This window comes from Grus americana, chromosome 2, assembly GCF_028858705.1.
Source record: "Grus americana isolate bGruAme1 chromosome 2, bGruAme1.mat, whole genome shotgun sequence".
NCBI classification, from domain to species: Eukaryota; Metazoa; Chordata; class Aves; order Gruiformes; family Gruidae; genus Grus; species Grus americana.
The window spans coordinates 103,792,467-103,808,958 of record NC_072853.1 but is presented as its reverse complement, the minus strand read 5'-3'; the positions used below and the strand labels follow the sequence as shown (position 1 = coordinate 103,808,958).

Below are 16,492 nucleotides of genomic sequence, written 5' to 3'. Positions count from 1 at the left end.
TTAAGCAAAAGTGGATCATTATGCTTATATTATGACTATTTGAATACATTTAATGGCCAGCTGAAATTCCAGCAATGAATGGCTCAAAGTAAGATCACCTCTACTAGCTTTCATAAATGGAAATATAATGGAAAAATCAGTGGCTAATACAATACAATTCACTGGAAGGTTCAAGGAACCCCGTAATGCACAATCACGACATATCCTGCTCTTAGGAGCAGTTTGCTCCTAAACCCAAACACTGCATTTTCATTTACATTCTGAAAATAAAGGATCTGATTTCTTTTATACCTTTCTATGCTATTTAATATAACTGCAGCTGCGTCTCTTGCTTCATTATTTTGCACTGAAATCTCCAGTGATGCATAGAATAACTTAAAAATTGTAGAGTAGGATCCTTCTGTGGCACAATTACTTTTCCTTTTTTCTTTTTAATAATGGTCCACTTTTGAGAATACCAAGAGTGGTATAAACTGACATACTCCAGTGGATTCTCGAGATTCATGGAAAAAGATAATTAAGAAAATATTGCTCTCTGTCAGGATTGCAAATTATTTCTGTGAACTCCTCTGAGATCTGTACTCTGTCTCCTCAATAGTTCTGCCTGCAACTGAGGTTGGTTGAGCTAAGGAAGGCAATAACTAGGTTATTGAGAAGGAATGCACTACCAAAATCCTGTTAAGTAGGTCATTATGGGCCTCATATAGCTTTGTGACAAAGTTCAAGGCAAGGACTGCAGTGTACGATGCCAGGACCCTGCAGAGATCTCTGAAGTGATGGTGACGAAGAGTACTGGAAAGAAAGATGAAATCTATCCTGTCAAAGCTACTGCTAACACCATGAAGGCCAACGGTGGTAACTGGCTTCTTTCTCTCTTCCTTCTTCTCACAGAGTTTAAAAGGGTACAAATCTGCACAGCTCACCAACCGCACATGCCACCATTGAGCCTACTGTTTATCTCACTCCTTGTGCTTGTTAGCCTTCTACAATAAACAGTACCCTTAGCTTATCATTATTATTGGTTAATTTACTCATACTTCCAGGGGTAAAAGAAGAACAAATAGATACTGCCCTTTTTGCAAGGATATTCAAGTATGAATAATCAGAACAAAGGATGCCAAGGAAGCAAAAAGTAGGGGGAAGAAAATCATGCCACCCACTCCCTTTGGTCTTTAGATCATGCTTGAAAAAATCTTCTCAACCAAGAAGGAGGTAGGAAAAGCCCAGGGAAATGCTGACTCCAGAGGCTTCAGAAAAGAATCACGCTCCTGCCATTACACATGACAAATCCTCATCTGACTTTGGTTTTTCACACTGATACAAGCATATAGTGATGTGCCCTCTTTATAACACATTTTTATAAGCAGCTCAATTAATCCAGTTCATTAAAACATACTGAAGTATGAGTCTTGGATCATACACTGGTCTTCTCTCACTTAAGCTAAAGGTGGATCCCTTCATTTGGGGAATAAATTAATTCTAGACAATCTTCAAAAAAAAAAAAAAAGCAGTATTTGGAATGGTAGGTTATTGCATAAGGGGTTATGTTTGATATGAAACAAAAAGGTGTATTTCTGAGAAGCATGCACATACACATGTACAACATTTGAACAGGTGTTATTCGTCACAGTCTACCACTGACGCAATCAGAGCTTAGAGAGAAACACAACGGCTATTAAAAATGATTCACCACACTTATTAACATGACAAAGCCTATGAACTGTGAACTAGTAATTAGAATGTATGAGATTTGATAAATAAAAGGTTTTTAAATGTTCTGTAAGGACCCACTCTTGAAACCCCTTACATGAGTCCATCAGCGTCAGGACACTGAGGTATTCAGTAGGATTGTTTGTGTGAATAAGAATTACTCATAAAAGGTAAGTCTGGCAGGATTAGGCACTGAATGTAAGCTCTTTTCACTAATTTTTATTTTAAAGTTAGAAAAGAAATAAAATTAGAAGTTTTACCCTTGCTTAGTCCAAGGACAATATATTATTAATCCATAACTCTGAAGGTTTTAACTCCAGACCACAGTACAAATACAAAGAAATACAAGAACAAACATCTCATGTTGTGCTCTCATCTATACCAAGGTAGATCTGAACAGGCTCCTTTGATTTACCTCAGCACAGCCAAGAAGAACGTTTCCCTGCCATCTAGCCAGGAATTGCTCCCACTGCAGAGCCCCTGACAGCAGTTTGCAGAACAAATTCAAGTCTTTCTGCAGCCAGAGGAAGCCTTCACAGCATGATGCCTCATAAAACCACCAGGAGAGGCTGAACTCGGAATAAGGGGTTTAGGGAAACACTAAATTTAACACTAAACCGAGAAATATTTTAGTGACCTTTACATTGAAGAATATGCACACAAAACGGGAGATTTGCAATCTACAATTATCAAATGCTGTGACTCTCAAAAGCATGGAGGGTATGTTGCTTCTGCTTTCAGTGGACAAAGAAAAGGTTGTGCATACTGTGCATTTCCAAGCCCCAAAGGACTCAACCTTTTGTTTCTACATCAATAGGTATAAAATGGAGCCTTATACCTGCTTCAAGACTACTTCAACTTGTCATGGAAAGACTTTTTGAATTTCTCTTATTTCTCTCTTTCACATGTAAACCTGATCAGCTTCCCTAATCTATATATATTTTCAAAGGTTTTCACAGGTTTTAAGAGTCGTACTCAGAAAAGTCCTTCCTGAAACACCTTTGATGACTTTACAGATTCTAATAACATTAAAAACTACAGGTCAAAGGCAAACCTGAATAAATGACCTTGAAAAACATGAGAGACAAGAACATAGCAAGAAAATTACTCTAGGCAGATAACTTATAGCAAATCAACTGTATCTGAACTAGAACTGGTATAACTGGAGTTGTTCCTGCCTTCTTGTAGGCCGAAGAGTGGAGATGTCCCTAGGGCACTAATGTGGTACTATGACTTTCCCTGAATCAATGAACACAAGTTCAGCTGAATGACAAGCTAGAAGAGATACACGAAACTTAGCTGGGAACTAAGACTGAATATATTAATGAGTACTGCCACAGGAACTGTCTCCACAGTTAAACATAACAGGGTCAAGATTTTACTGTGTGCTTCTGGATATTGAAAGACATCATATAAATGATATCATTCAAAGTAAGCATACCATACACATCAATAGAAACCATAAACAAGCCTCTTGTGGCTTCACTGATTACTTAGGCCTGGCAGGTAAGACCAGTCATTATTCTGAGCATTGGGTCAACGGGGTGTTATTGCAAACAGAATGAAGTCAACATGTGTTATTGTAAACAAATTTAACAGCTCAGCTGAACAACGTCTTGCAGCCTGAAAAGATGGCAAAAGGGCCAGTAATGGTAACAAAGTGGTACTAGCCTGTCTGTGGAGACACGTAGCAAGTCTCCGCCATCAAAATATAACTGCAAATTCACTACAAGAAAACCATAAAAGAGGAAAGGAAGCATGAAATACAGAAAGACAGTATCAATCTCGATGGTCTATCATAATCTTCATTAACTTCATTCACGTTACAGTGGTCTCCAAAAGCAATCATTTCTGATGTCAGAATTAGAAACTAAAATTTCTGAGGATGTGCTCCACATCCTGGGAAATATCTGCTTTTTAAAGTATTTCCTCCTTAACTCAATAACATTATCAAAGGTGGTTTGTGAGGAAAGAGAATTCATTCTTGAGAACCAAGTAAAAATGTCATCCTGGCAGGTCAGAATAAAGTGGAATCCTAACCCATACAGACTTGAGCCTTGGAATAATATTTGAAAAGCTCTAAACAAAAGAGACTTGGGTTTCACTCAGAGTTTTGTTGAATGAATTTATATTGTGATTGCAGAGTCTCCATGGAGGCTCCGGCTTCCTGGTTTTACCAGTTGAAAAAATTGCACCAATAATCTGAAAGAAAACAACTGTTTCTCCTGCTGTCCATCACAATCTGTTCAGCACAGAGTAGCTAGGATTGTTGCACTTCACTCTGAGAAGTTCAAACGCCACTCATCTTCACTCAAACTCAGTCTATCCTTTATCCTATTATTTTGACTGTTCAATGATTTACAGTGCTGACAATGCACTTTCTCTAGCAATGGTCTCCATCTCATTTCCAAAGCAGGATGTTCCTCTTTTTAAAAAAATATATAAAAAAACCCCACTAGAACATTTTTCTACACACTGAAAAACCCATCCATCACTGCGATAACCAACTTCAGACAGTGGCTCCTTGCTGACATTGCTTCACACCACCCATGCAAACAACGTGACCTCAACTCATTAATGGAAATCACATATTGTTTCCTTCATTAATCTACATCACTTGTGTGGTTAAACCAGCACATTCCTGTTGTTGTTGATGCTGAATATGGTGTTTTTATATTGTTGCTCATTCAATTCAGTGTCGCTTCAGCAGTAACCAAATTTTGAGTTTATCTGTGAATTAAATCATTCCAGCTCAGGCCAGTAACAGCCCAGTATTCCAAAACCCATCTGAACCGGCAACAGTATAAGGCACAGAAACCAGGGCTCATGGTTCATGCACTGCTGAGCCACACGGCAAGGAAGGGACCGAGGGGGAGCAGGCAGCAAAAGGGAGAGACCGTGAGATGATGCAAATTTTCACACCTTCAAACTCACTACAGTAAGCAGATCTGCCCTAAGAGATACCTGTTTTCAGTCAAACGAGTAACCAAGCAGTACTTTCCTTGATTCAAAGCTGGTTTGATGTGACAAAGATTTAAAAGCAATAGCTTAGGTGCAGGTCTAACTAAAGAAACTAAGTGGTGGGTGGAAATGAGCTTCCCATTCAGGATCCAGTTCTGTTTAATGCCTTGGATAGACAAAATCCCAAAGTCTCAGAAATAAGCTGGACTTGAAGAAGTTAGGTATACTTTTCAGGGGTACAAGGTTTGGCACAAAAAATATTCTCATAGCTGGTTTATCATAGGATAACCATCATAGGAGGATGGTTTATCCGAAATCTGACTGGTTTACTTCTCCTTTTTCCTTCATCTGCCCAGTCTCTCCTTAAACATTTTAAAATTACAGATGTCTTGTAAGTCAGACAGTGGGGTAAATATGCATAAAATCACAACACGTGTGAGGAATTTGATTCACAGTCAACACACAATGCCTGCATTACAGTACATCTGAGAAACCTCATTTTCAGCTCATTCCAATAATGTGTCTGACTGGAAACATTTAAAAAAAAAATAAAATCACAGGATGGCAAGTTATATACACATTCAGAATGGCTCTTCTCAGAAAATAAACAGGTTTATCATTCCTCTCCAAAGTTCCCAGGGGACCATGCTCAAATCCCAGGTGTACCAAGCAAAGCCAACGTAGTGGTGGACTTGGTAGTGTTAGGTTAACAGTTGGACTTGATGATCTTAAGGGTCTTTTCCAACCTAAATGATTTTATGATTCTATTATGTGTCAGCACCTCTTTCCACCTCGGGAGTGACAGAGTTCAGATGGAGAAGGGTACCACCAGCATGCCCACAGCTGTTCCCATGGAGCTCCTATTCACTGATGCAGTGGGCATCCTGGCACAAGACAACCCTGCACATAGACAATGCTGGATCTTGCCCATTATTCTCTGCTCAATTGATATCAGCCTATTTATTCTGCTAACGGAGCCATTTATAGAACCATTTGTCTCAGCCTTCTAACTCAATTGTCAAAAAACCTCACACCATTAACATTTACAAAGTGCTTCTTGTGGGTACCATCTCAGTCTAAACACTATTTGTTTCTTCAAGAAACACAAAGCTCTGAAAAAAATCCCTGAGAATAATCTCCATAATCACCAGCATGTGTAATTCTTCACCTTTTGAAACAACACTGAAAGGATACGTTTTTAATGTTTTTCTTTTATCTCGGTTGCTTTAATATTCCTAGAATCGTGAGTACAACATTTTTCCTTTTAAATGCTCATGTTCTTTCCCATTTGTCTAATGCTGATTTACCTCCTGCCAGTTGTGCAGAACTCTAATTTAACACGCTTTAGTTGGATCCCTTGTTTTCAACAAACTTCACAAATGCTACCAAGAGAGCTCAGAAAACAAAGGACTCTAGTTAACCAAGTAGCACAGAGCATGGAGAACCACTGTTTGTGTAGATATCCTGTAAACATAATGACTTTATGTTTATTTTTACCAATAGCTAGCATCACAGTCAACAGTCTTTATTATCCTTATTTTTAATGTAGCTATTTAGAATCCTGAAAAACAACAAGAAAGAGGACCTTTTCTGCTCAGGAGTAGGAACACATTAAAATGACTTGATTCAATTACAGTAATTTAAACTCTTCCTTTAGGTTTCTGTCATTTGGAAAAAATACCACAAACCTCTGATTTGCTTTAAAGTTTTAGATTTTTTCACCAAATGGTTGTGAAATGGCAAATTTGTTGGTATAACCTGAATGATTATCAGAGATGCCAGTTCATATTAAGAAGCTGGGAGACTGTATACTTCTTATCTTTTTCCGGGGTGAAAAAACATAAAGATATTTTAAATATTTATTAAGAAGAATAATGCTCCAGAAATTGCTCTTCAGTGGAATACATGCATCTAAGGTTAGTGGAAGCACTGAAAGTTTTAAAATGTAAAGCACTTATCCTAAAGCACATCAGCTTTTCATTAGACATCACAGATGATTTTTGAGTTGGTGAGGGCAGAAGGACAATATTAAGAAAGCAGAGGGACTCTGACCCCTCTGTCATCTTGAGTAACATGGGGAGCATACACCCATTCTGCTGGGAAGTCAGGGGAAAGCCACTCATTTTGCATCAGCCAATATGACCAGCACCAGAGTCTTCAAAGACGTTATTTTTTTTATTCTGCTCACCATTTAATCATGCAGCACAGAATCTTATTGGCTTAAACTGCCTCCTGAAATAGGACGTAGGTTCAACTATGATGCAGAATAAGAATACACTAGGAGAGTAAGTAACCTGAAGTTGTCTGCTTTGATTAATAGGTACTTAAAAATGCCTGACTGATGCAAACAAAGCATTAAGGTCCATTGATTATAAAAGGTGTCATAATCAATCTGATGAAGACATTAATTTGAGTAGGGAAACATGCAAGTCACATAACACTAAATATCTTAATTAAGCAAATAAGCTACTTGATGCAATGCAAAGCACCCTGAATATTTAAAGAGGTACCTGGCCAGAGCTGATATGGCTTCTTCATTTTTTTAGTAGAGCTACAAAAAGTTTGAAAAGAAACAATCTCAATCCTTATCACTTACATATATATCTGACAAAGTTTTTGATCCCCCTACTGAGACCCATCTGTATCACAAATTTAACACTCTGGTCTTTGACTGCCTATGAAATTTTTAAAATAGGACAAAGGCTTCTCAATCACTTAGACTTTTAGAAAAATGTTTAAGAGTTTTCACTGCCTCCAGTTTTCTGTTTCTTCCCTTAATACCATTCAAATTGAACATTTATGTTTATCATCTGTTCAATCTTAAAATGCTGCCTCTTTTTCTGCCTTGCAAACAATCTGAGGACATAATGATCACATCCAGTTCGGTCTTTCCCCTGATTGCTCAAAACAAGCAATCAAATAGCTGTCTACATGCAAGTTCACAAGCTAAAAGCTATGCTGAGCATTCAGAAGACAATACTCTGGAATAATTCACCATCTGGGTACTCTTACCCTGTACCAACAGTACCCGTGCATGATGTTAGCACAGGTGAGCTACAGAATTGTCAGTTACCACCATCTTTTCTGGATCTAGCTTCTCCAATTAGACAGGTCTTGTGCTACAGAAGTACAAGGGTTTCCACAATGCATAAAAATCCATCCAACACCAGCTTGATTACTGATGCTGACTGCAGACAGTACTCGGTTCAGTGCAAGGCACAATACAACTACCTGGGAGCAATTTCTTAGGCTGGCCTGAAATCGTAGTCAGGCATTTAAAAGGATTTCTCCCAGAATCAAACACAACAACAACAAAGAAAAGGAAAAGACAAGAAGCATCTGAAGACCGTCACAATCCTACCTAAGCACCCTGTTCAGCAAAGAAATGCAACTCTTCTTTCGTCTGTTTTATCAACGTGGAGCTGCTAAAGGAAAATAAAAAAATGAACTCATACATTTTAGGGCTTCAAAACCAAAGCCACATAAACAAAGCAAGGCTTTATTAATGGGGACACTGCTGATAGATCCAGGCACCATGAGAGTTATTCATATACAGGGCTGTATCACATTTAAAAGCTGAGCTGAAACTTTCCTTGTGCGCTGTTTTAAAATCATTCCGTAATTAAGCCCAAAGAGATGACAGACATTTATTGACAGTTAATGCAGTGCTCCCACAATGTATTATTAGGCACAAGACCAGAGGCGCAAGGCCAAGTGCTGTTAATCTCCTAGTGAGTACAATAGTGTCTCAGATACGTACTGCCTGAAAATATCTGGAGATATTGCTAATATTTTTTAAAAGGCAGAAGTCTTGAGTTTTCACAGAAACTGATACCCACCAAAAGAAAAGTGTCATGGAAAAAAAACTGAGACAATTTGCCTAGTTTTTAACCCCATTTCCCCCCACACAGAGTGATGTATAAAAAAGGACTACCCTCCTTTGCCTTACCTCATATTTTACTTTAGCAGTGTCAGATCTGATCTTTCGTGCTTGGCTAGAAACCTTTCCAAAACAAGTGGGAACGTCTATCAGCTTTTACCCAAGGGAAAGGAAGTGCTGAATATTCAATCGTAGGTTTCCTTCCAAATGCTCTGCTTGTTTGTTTTAGGGAAGCCTTAAGAAGAGCAAATAAAAGAGGTTTGAAATCCTCTGAGCAAAGCTGACTTCTTTCTCTGAAGGTCATCCTCAAGTCATTTCAGAGCCATGGAAATAGCCGGGGGGGGATATAAGCAGACTCAAAAGATACCTTCCTTCTGAAATAACTTTGGTGCTGCAGGCTGAACTAAAACCATGCCCTCAGGTGGGGGTTCACCACTTTTTATGGACCTAGTCAATCTTCCCCTGGGGAGAAAGATGTGGTAAGAAGTTCTTCTTGCAAAACTAACCCCAGCACAAGCACTGCACAGAAAGGAGAGCTTGCCTCTTCAGAAGACTCCGCTAGAAGTGATCAGGGTAGTCAAGGGTCTTACAGACAAGAACCTTCTTCCTCGGGACAAATCTTAACCCATTTTCAGGGCCAGTGCTGAAGCCAGTATATTAAAACTGTATGGTGTGGTTCTGAATCAAGACAGACCCTTGATATTCCTTCACAATTTATGGTCTGATCTCACTGAGAATACACGCTCAAACTTTTAGTAACACATTTAGCAAACATTAACAATGAATGACATGTATATTCAGAGCAAATTTTGCCTAGGATCCAAACTGAAATTCATAATCACATTAGCTATACATATTATTTAGCAGATGTTGCGACCTGACTAATGATTTAATTTTTTGTAAACCTTGAGAAAGACCCGGGAACCCAGCGGGAGCTCTGCCTAAGCAAAAACTACAGGATTTGGGGTTCCTGTGCAATTACATGCCAGGGCACACCATCGTCATTTCAGTGACAGCTCAATACGCTCTGTTTCTGTAACTAAAACGAAACTCCACCCCAAAAAAACAAAGCAAGCAAGCAAACAAAAAAGTATTTTCGGGCAGTTCAGGCACGAGCAGACGCTGCGCCCCCTCTACAGCTCGGAGCGCCACCGACCCCCTGCTACCAGCGCCTGAGCCCGTTACCTTCGGCTGCCGCTCTCGGGGTGCGGGAGGACGGGTCGCCGGCCGGGGTGCCCAGGCAGGGCGCGGGGAGGGGCGGCCCGGCGGATCAGCAGCAGCCACCGCGCAGCCCAGGGCTGACGCCCGCCCGCGGGCAGCACCGCCAGGGCCGGGGGGAGGCGGGCAGCGGGGTCCTGCCGCGCCCCGGCGGGAGGGGCGGACAGGGAGGGACGGGGCGGGGCGTCCGCGCTTCGCCCAGGGTCTCGCTGCGCCCCTCGCTCCGCGCACGGCTCCGGCAAGTTAGCGGCCGCCACCGGCAAAGTTGCCGCCACCCAGAGCCGGGTGGGCGGCACAGCCCACCAGGTGACCCCGGCCCCCCGTCCCCTCTCACCTCATGCACTGCCTCCTCCCCGCCGGCACCGGGGCCGGCTGCTCCCCGCTCCATCGCAGCGCTGCGCCCCGCTGCCGGCTCCCAAACTCGACTTAGCTCGCTCCGGATCGGCGCGGCTCCGCCGCCGCAACACCCAGTGCCGACCGCGGAGCGCCGCCTGCCGCCGGGGGCGGCCCTGCCCGCGGCGGTGCCGGTGCCGCCGGGAGGCGGCCCCCTCCCCCGGGACACGCTCCCGCCCCGCCGTTAAGCCGCCGGGCTGGGAGAGCGGTGGAGGGCCGCGGGGGGCAGCGCTGACCCCCGCCCGCCCCACGGGAGGAACGCGGCGGGGTGCACCCCGCTGCTAAGCGGCGAGGAGGTAACGACGTTAATATATTTAAACCCCCATCCTTCTCGGGGCAACGCGTATCCTGGCGTCCCGGGACTTGTAGCTTCTGCCCGCGAGCAGCTGGCGTGAGTTGCCCAAAAATTAAACCCGAGCCTTAATTTAACGCACTTTCAGAAAGTGAACGCGCTCTCTCGGTGGATGCGTTTGTCCTAGTCGCGCTGTTGGTCTCAGGTAAATTTACCGGTTCAAAATTCCCTCGTAGGCAGCAGACACAGCCTGACTCCGGCACGTAAGTGCTGTCAGCGAGCCCACGGTGCGTGTGAAATGCTTCCCACGGCTGGGGAGAGCCGTTTTCCCGAGTTTGTGCCAAACTCCGGTGCAGCCGCTGCCTGACCCCGTCCGAGGAGCCCGGCTGGGGAGCGCACCGGGAAGTAGTGCCCAACGCTGCCAGCCGCGCAGGGGCTGTTGCCTTTGCGAGATGCGGATGTTGCACGCACCCTGTTCCCCAGGATGCCGCTCCACCAGGCAAACAGAAAACATCACACTTGTAACTTTTATGGTTTTAATAACGAGGATGTTTTGCTGGATTTTTTTCCCCCTCCGTTCCCCCGCTCCTCCCTCCCCCCGCCCCCGGTACTACATCAAGTTGCAACTTATTTGCAAGGATTGAAATACATGTCCTGAGGTGCCTCCATTATCTCTTGCCAGTTTCTTCAAAATGTCTCTGTGGCTAGTATCTGGCTCCAGATTTTTGTCAGTCTTTACATCTTTTAATTTATTTACTGTGTATTCTGGCATTCATTCAAATTTTTGTTAGTATTTCCTTTCTCTGCCTTGGGGAAACTTCTGGCTGGTTCTGGCATCTGTCATGATTTTTGCCTCTTAAGACTGAAGCAAAGATAATGTATGTATTAATTAGTGTCTTTTCCCAGTTAATGGATTGGCTGCAAGAATATGTCAGGTCAAACGTGATAAAAACTGCCAATCCCAGGCAGCCCCTTGTCTCTGCAAGGAGCCAACTCTGCTTGTCTCAGAGGAAGCAGCAAATCTTACAGGCAGTAACCAGCTATGAGGCTGCCCACTTACAGAAGTCTGGAGAAAGAAGCCATTGGGTTATACATCTGCTGCAAGATGTTCTCTATGCCCATGTAGTTTTGGTGATACTATCTGTAGATATTAGGGAGGTCCTCTTTGTACACACATAGACGTTTCATGCTTTTACTGATTATTGCTTACATTCGCTACAAAATCTATCAAGTTTCAAGGGAACACTTAATTGCTCTCGAACTGTTTGATTTTCAAGGTAACATTGAAGAAGTAATTGTCAATTTAAATATATTGCCTTCTAATTTCATTTCATATTCTGTTATTCTTGCATTATGAAAAGACAAGCAAACAGGACTACCCATTCAACCTTGCTTATGTCCTTCTCAGCTTCATCTTGGCACTGCTTCTTGCATGCTCTCCACGAATCACTCCCCTCAGCTCTCCCACTAAAGTCTGTGGGAGTGAGACAGGCATCGCAATATCTGACCTTGTTTTTGCCAATAGTAAAGAACTTTTTGAAACCACTTGCCTTTCTCATACAGCAAGATCTTTTTATTTTAATTTGTTTGCTGCTTGACAGCACACGTAGCCTGGGACATATTTCCACTGGCATGAGATTTTCATGCATTTATGTTTCTGTACCTGTTCTGTTTATTTATCCATTTAGCTTCACCTGTGTACAGCATGCATTTCCTCAATTTTTTCTGTATTAAAATACACTGAGGTATACATTTATTATTTCTTTTTTTTTTTTTTTTACCTTCTAATTCCTAACCAGTAATTTGACAAGGCTATGGGCATTATGAGCTCAATTCTGTTCACAAACGCATGTGGTACTGTTATTTTCTGAGGTTACCTTTCAGCTTGCACTGGATCAAGCTCTGCTGTGTGTGGTTAGTTGCACGTCCCCATATGTGAACAGCAAGCATTGACTGCACAGGTATAATTCCACTTTTGAATATGTCCGAAATATTGAACACTATTTTTCCCCCCCCAAATTCCACCGAGTTGCAAATTCTTTACTAGATGCAATAATTCTGATGATAGTGAAGAGTGACAGTGAAGATCAATAGCAGAATGCCATTTATGGGGTCCATGCCAATTACCCTCAAAAATAATACAATTCCACTATTTCGAACAAATGGAGAAAAGGTTGCATGGAGCAGTTAACTGGTTTGGACGGGATCATATTTGTACAGTCTTGGCAGAACTGATGTTGAAACCTGGGCCTCTGGCTCCAGCCCTCACACAGTGACATTGCTTTTGTGCTGCTTTGTGCTCATGTTCCTTGTAGGCCATCTCATGTGTGCCATTCCCTGCCTCATGCAGCACCCACAGCACAGCAGGGAGGCTATAGGCTCAATAGCCAAAGGGTTATTCCCTACCATATCACATCATGCTCTGGCTATAACTGGGAAAGCTAGCCAGGAGGCGGGATCACTGCTCAGAAACAGACTGGGCATCGGGTTGGTTTTTTTCCCTTCCACATGTGGTGAGCAATTGCATTTGTGCATCACTTGTTTTATTTTTGTTATTGTTATTATTGTTATTACTATTATTATCTTCCTTTGTTATCCTATTAAACTGTCTTTATCTCAACCCACAAGTTTTTTTCCATTCTTCTCCCCACGCCCTAGGGAGGGAGGGGTGAGCGAGTGGCTGCATGGTACTTAGTTACTGGCTGGGGCAAAACCATGACAGATATTTATATAGTTTTCTGCAAGTTTTCTCTCTTTACAGGGGAGTATGGGTGCAGCCTCATCAGCCTTCCAGTTTAAAATTTCCAGTTTCTAGCTGGACCTGGTCGTGCTCCAAATGAAATCACCACTTGAAGTCCCAATTATGTCAAAGGGAGTACAATTAAACCTTCTGCAGGTGTGTTTACCGCAGCGTCACAGATTGGTGGGGGTTGGAAGGGACCTCTGGAGATCATCTTGTCCAACCCCCCTGTTAAAGCAGGATCACCTAGAGCAGGTTGCACAGGATTGCACCCAGGTGGGTTTTTAGTATCTCCAGGGAAGGAGACTCCACAATTTCTTCCTGATCCGTCCCACTAGCGGTACCATCACTTCTGTTCTCCAGATGGCAGCTACAATGGCAGTAACAGGGCAAACACAGAAACCAGGGCACACCTCTGTTTAACTTGTTCAATTAATGTAAAATTTCTTAAATATGTTTAATTTTTTTTTAAAAACAGTAATAAACTTAAAAGCACTTACACTTTATATGCTTGCACTGTTCACTGAGAGCTACTCTCATAAAGAAAAAAAAAAGCAGCTTCAAGTACAATACTTAAAGGTTTTTGTTTTTTTAATCTGAAAGCTGAGAAAAGCCGGACTGTTATCCCAGAGCTGTGAAGAGGAAAATGTTTCCTTTTCCTCTAGACTCACAATAGGATGACTCTTAGTATTGCTTTTTTTGTTGATTTCTTTGGATTATTTTATCATCTCAGTTGTTATTACTGCCGTGATGAATTTGGTTTAGGATTTGTATCATCTCATCCAGAAAGGAATTTACAGGTTAATAAGATGTTTCAGCTGAGTGTCGAAAAGCACTCTTCAAATGTATTCAGCTTCTTGGGACTCTTTCGGAATAAGTAGTATTAGGGATTAGTGCTATTGTATGGATTAGTACATGTGTTTTACAGATGGAGAAACTGAGCCATCATGGTTAGATTGCTTCACTGGTGACTAAAGAAACAGGACATGGATGGCTGTAGGCAGTAGGAAGCTGTACTAAAGCTGTAATTTTGTAGTTTCACCCTGGTGTCCCGGTCAGCCAAGTTGTTTTAGGGGCAAACTGGAATAAAAAGTTGTCTCCATCTGTCTGGAAGGGACTGAGTGGTGAATTGGAAGCCTTTGCAGAGGATGTGCCTAGGAAGAGTGGCATCAGGCAGAAGCTGAGGTTTATGTGTTATTCCCATGTAAAAAGAGGAATCGCAAGAAGGGAGGGAAGGTGATGGTGCCCATGAATTTTGGACATCTGGGGTGCATGTGGACTGTGGAAATGGGTATCGAAACTTGCTCCTCAGAATCGGTGTCAGGGATAAAAGGAAACCCCTGGAAGCCTGACTCCCAATCCTCAGCTCTCATAGCAGACAGAAATCCCAGAGATGGGTAAGTGAATGTGTCTGTGAAGACTGTGTTGAAAACTATTATTGTAATATTTTTGATCGATTGTCACAAAGTATTGCTGAGTGTGCTTTTGAAAGGAGAGAGAGGCAGATAGCAAAATTTTGGTACCTGTCATGGAGATAATTAATTTTGTAGCTGTAGGGAGGGAAAAGGATGGGGAAAAAAAAGAAAGGGAAATGAAGCATTGCTTGCTTCAGGTAAGAGTGATTTTTCAAACAGGAAAATAATTAAGCCAAACTTCTATTTACGTGACTGCAACCGATTCCATTCAGGGCAGCTGATGTGAACAAAGTTCTCAGAGCTAAGAAATTATACTGCAGATAGCAATGTAGTGAGGAAGGATAATATAATTGTATCAATGACAGCAGTGGAGAAAATATGGTAGTTTTCCCTTCAAGTTATTTGTGAGTAAAGTGGTCATGTGCATGTGCAAAAGATTAATGATCTATTATAACAGTGGCCATGTGTATATATTACATAAGCATAACATTTTCTGTGTATTTATGTTCTTTTGTGTAAGAAGAAGGAGAGTTTAGAGTTTTCTGGAAACTATATACAGAAATTATATAACCTGCTGCAAGCAGGACATACTTTTTATATTAAAGCCAATTTTTCAAATTATTTTTGGGAAAATTACCCAGGTTGGAAAATCACAAGGGTTAAATAAAAAAAGGAAATTAAGAAAGTCACGGAAGACATCATAGCGCTACTGTGGTGATGGCTTATAAATACTCCATATCCTTTTTGTGTGGAAATAATATTGCTGTGAATTACAGCTCTGGTATTTCTTCTTTTATTAGACACCAGGTTATGTTACTGCAGCTTTGCTGAGAGTCACAGCAATGAATTTGGGTCTCTATCATCTCTTGTATCCAGTTGCAAGAGCACAGTCGTAACAGACAGCATACAAACCACCTTCCAATTAAAGCTAAACTCAATTTTTAAGGTAGTGTATGCAACTCTACCGTGAAACAGAAACCTCATTAAGCTTGTTATGTAAAAAGGTGTTTATTCTCGTTGTGTTTATCTCCAGAGTCATGGGGGTGGTGGAGGGGAGAGTAACTCTGCCAAGCAAGAAACTGTTAGCTACTTGGCTCTTCGATTTGAAAATGAGACCCAGGTATACATATTAACAGCATTTATCAAAACAGGAACCTTATGAGAACAACATGTATAGTTACATTTCAACTCCTTTTTCCAGAGCAGATGCACACTTACACTATAAACTCTCTCCGTGTAAAGATTCTGACCAAGCTGCCAAACCCAGGTGGCTGTCAGTGTATCTCCCACCCAGGCAGCAACACTGTCCTGGTTGTAGACCACACCACATGTTCAGAAATTGCTTGTCTACAACGGGTTTGTAAAAATGGATGTAAAAATCAACATATGTCTGCCTCCATGTTGGTATAACAAAGCCCAGCAGCCATGCTCAGGCTAAAAAGGTATTTTGCTAGTGTCAGGATTTGCCTGCTCAAAATACCAAGGCAGAAAATATTCTATAAATGGGAAGAAATACAGAGCATAAACTGCAAGCAATTTGGAAATTAGGTTTCATCTCAAACCAAACATAAGCACCCAGGGCTCTGAGGTGAAACCATACTTAATGAATAAAGACATGGTCAGGCAAACAAATGGAAAAAGAATCCAACAGTGCTAAGCTTGATCCTGTCCTGCTTTGGGCAAAATTTCAGTCTCAAGGGTTAATGCTTCTTAAATACAATTCATTGTGCAAATTCAACATCACACCTAAAAGTATTATATTTGCTGCATTACGGGCTTTGTGGTTTGAAGGATTCTTCTAAGCCATTTGGCTGAAAATCAAGGACAATGAGAGAAGAATAATATCAGGATGATCTCTGTGGGCTTTATCTGCACTGTGGTTC

At 41.7% G+C, this 16,492-nt stretch overlaps 1 protein-coding gene across 3 annotated transcripts in view; it reads right to left on the bottom strand.

The window, feature by feature from the left end:
- Nucleotides 1–10,193, bottom strand: part of KCNG2 (potassium voltage-gated channel modifier subfamily G member 2) — a 57,030-nt gene extending 46,837 nt beyond the window's left edge. The window contains exons 1-2 of one of the 3 annotated variants that reach the window (XM_054814368.1): nucleotides 9,737–9,875; nucleotides 8,621–8,786 (exon numbers count right to left, since the gene is read on the bottom strand). The gene's annotated coding sequence lies outside the window, so the exon portion shown is untranslated. Of the gene's footprint in view, nucleotides 1–8,620; nucleotides 8,787–9,736; nucleotides 9,882–10,103 lie in introns of those variants that run through there. The other 2 variants (XM_054814370.1, XM_054814369.1) reach the window with 2 other exon arrangements.
- Between the last annotated feature and the right edge of the window lie 6,299 nt (nucleotides 10,194–16,492).